At 49.7% G+C, this 2,891-nt stretch overlaps 1 long non-coding RNA gene across 1 annotated transcript; it reads left to right on the forward strand.

Annotated features, from left to right (window-relative positions):
• The first annotated feature begins 387 nt into the window (after positions 1-387).
• On the forward strand, positions 388-2,637 carry LOC148756585 (uncharacterized). Its single transcript, XR_016018084.1, has 2 exons — positions 388-519; positions 963-2,637. It is a non-coding gene; the product is annotated as an uncharacterized LOC148756585 (long non-coding RNA).
• Positions 2,638-2,891: the final 254 nt, after the last annotated feature.

The raw sequence follows: 2,891 nt of genomic DNA on the forward strand, positions 1-2,891 counted from the left end.
TGCCTGATTGTTTAACAGACTAATTTCAGTACCAAGGGGTGTGGGTACCTATCGTTTTGTCTTAGACTCTCTGCCAACCCTGGCAGGTTGGGGGCTCGGGAGGTTGCATCAGGGGTTTTGTTTTCTCCCTACTGAATGGGTTGCTCACTAGCCAGTCGATTTTACACAAGACTCTCACCCTCACTGGGCCTCAATTTAATAAAGTCTCCATGGGCAACGATGGTCCCCAGTCACCATCTCGAGACCACTGCAATGTTTAATGAGCTCTTTGAGGAGTTTGAAGTGCTCTGAGAAGGACCTCCTGCAAAGATGAAGCATGACCCAAGTACTGCGGCCAAGTGCGCAGTAAGTGTGGACAACGTCAAGGCCAGTAGGAGACCGTTTTCCAGTGTGGCCGTGGAGACCAGTGTTTGTGGGTCTAACACAACCCTGGATGTACGGTCTTCCCACAGCTGCCCTGGGGAAAAGAACCTGCTGTCAGGTCAATGATTCAGTTGCAGTCATGCCAGTTTGTCAAAGGTATGTGTGGGGATGGGGGAGGGTGATGTGTGCGTGTGTGTGTGTGTGTGTGCGCTTGTGATATGTGTGATATGTGTGCATGTGGCATGTATGTATGTGTGTGGTAGGTGCGAGATATCTGGTTATACAGTGTGTGCATGTGTGTGATGTGTGGGGGGCGTGTGTGTGTGTGTGTGTGTGTCCACACCCGCTGACTAATGCCGGAACAACAGGATCAAGGCAGATTCCAGAGAGAAGACGGTGCTAAAATATCTCCGATGGGTGGGCTTTTTGGGGAAACAGGATAATCAGAGCCTAGAGGCTCCAAGAAGAGGCTGTCTGAGTTCAATTCCAGTCTCTGCTACTTTGGAGCTACGTGGCCTGGGGCAAGGTGTTTAGCTTGTATGGGACCCAGTTTCCTCGTCTCTACAGAGGGGTAATAAAAGCACCTACTGTGGTTACAGGAATTAGTGGCATCCCGTGAAGCACCTAGTGCTGGGCATAGCAAGCACTCAGCTGTCAGGTGTGCTGGTCATCTCCTTCAGGAGGCAGTTCTTCCGGAGTCTCACCTAACACAGCCTGCTCCCTTCCCTACTTCCCAGGGGGCAGCCGTTCCCCCTGGGCTGACCATCACATCTGCATGAGTCCTCCCTTGACTTCAGTTGCCTCTTGGTGGAGGTGTCAGACCTCAGCACTACAGCTGTTCCAGGTCCATCTGGCCCAGACAGGAAGGAAGAGGGTGAGCTGATCACCAACGCGCCATCTCGAGGACCCATAGCCTTCCCTGGTGACCCAGCAGACTGTGAAGAAAACCTGGCTGGGGCTTCCCCCCTTCTGCTGGCAGCTGACGCCAGTCTTCCTGGGTCCCCCAGATGCCTAATGACAACGTTATTGCCACCATAAAGCAATGACGGCCACTATCAACACTCAATCAGCCTCGCCTGCCCTTCACAACCGGTTTGTCAAAGCCGCCCCTCCCTTCCCCGTTGTTAGCTCTCTGCTTGCTTATCTGCTGCTGGAGACAGAAGTCTCTGGTCTAATTGTGGCAAATTAATTATTGAACTGCACATGCACAAATGGATCACTTCCATTCAAGGCCAAGGCAGAATCCACGGTCATCACTGCAGACCACAGGGGACCCCATTCAGCCCCACATCCAGAGAGGGGCTCTAGGCCGCTGAGAGTGACATTCTTCCTCCATGAAGCCTCCCCCAAACCCTTCTGTCTGTGACATCTCAGGGAAAGCACATCTTTAGAACAACACCAATTGCATTAAAACTCTTTCTTCATAAATCGATCAACGGTGCTGGGCCACAGAACTCATCAGCTTACCTCCGCTGAGCCTCGTAAGTCCCCCTTCCTGGTTCCAAGCAGATGCTTAATCCGTGTCAAGTTGATGAATGAGCACAAATTAGCAGCCTTTGCCACTCAGTCTCATTTACTGTATAATAGTGGATATGTACAAAATAACACTGGCCAACTCATTTAACCACCCATGGTTGCACTTATGTGTCAGACACTGTTTTAACAACTCTCCAAGAACGCTCAAGGGGAAGTACGGCCGCCATCAATCTCTATTTCACAGATAAGGAAACTAAGGCATAAAGAGCTTGAGACTATTTGCCAAAGACCTAAATGAGTGGCAACCAGAATTCAAACCCCGAGTCCACGCACCTATGCCTCACATTATGCTGCCCCTTGAGCGGACGTTAGCTGTGTGTCCAATGGTAACATGCATACCTGGAATGTGTCACCCAACTGAGATCTAGAAACTGACCACTGATAGTCTCATGCTGTCCTCCCCAGTCGCCCATCTCTCTCCTCCCCAGAAGGACAAATAGACCCAATTCTGTTTCTTATTCCCTTCATTTTCCTTGCGGCTTTACGACACATGTATGGATCGCTAAACAACTGGCTGCCTAGTTCTGTTTTTGAACTTCACCAACATGGCATCATATTATGTTACATGGAGTGTGCAGCCTCCCTACCCTGAAGTCACAGACATATTTTCGTCGACTCTCTTCTCGACTCCTCCGCTGTTTATGCTTCTCTCTTCTTCAGCTCTGCTGGGGGTAATGTAGGCTACTTTAATTTTTATTTAAGGATATACTGTTTATAAAGTTTTACAGAGTTTACAAATAGTTTCTCATCCATCATCTTTTTTTTTTGGCATGTAACCCTCACTTTCTTTTTCTAGTACATGGCTGGGCAGACCTGCTGATCTGGCCTGGGCTCACTCGAGTGGCTACGCTCCAAGATGACGTCACTCACATATCCAGCAGTTGGAGCTGGCTACCCAATGGGATCCTTGGTTCTCTTTCACCTGGCCTGTCATTCTCCAGTAAGCTAGTCTGACTCGGTCACATCATGGTGGACTCAGGGTTCCAAAAGAG

This window comes from Rhinolophus sinicus, chromosome 12 (assembly GCF_057876585.1).
Source record: "Rhinolophus sinicus isolate RSI-liver-muscle chromosome 12, RSI-T2T, whole genome shotgun sequence".
In the NCBI taxonomy this organism is placed as follows: Eukaryota; Metazoa; Chordata; class Mammalia; order Chiroptera; family Rhinolophidae; genus Rhinolophus; species Rhinolophus sinicus.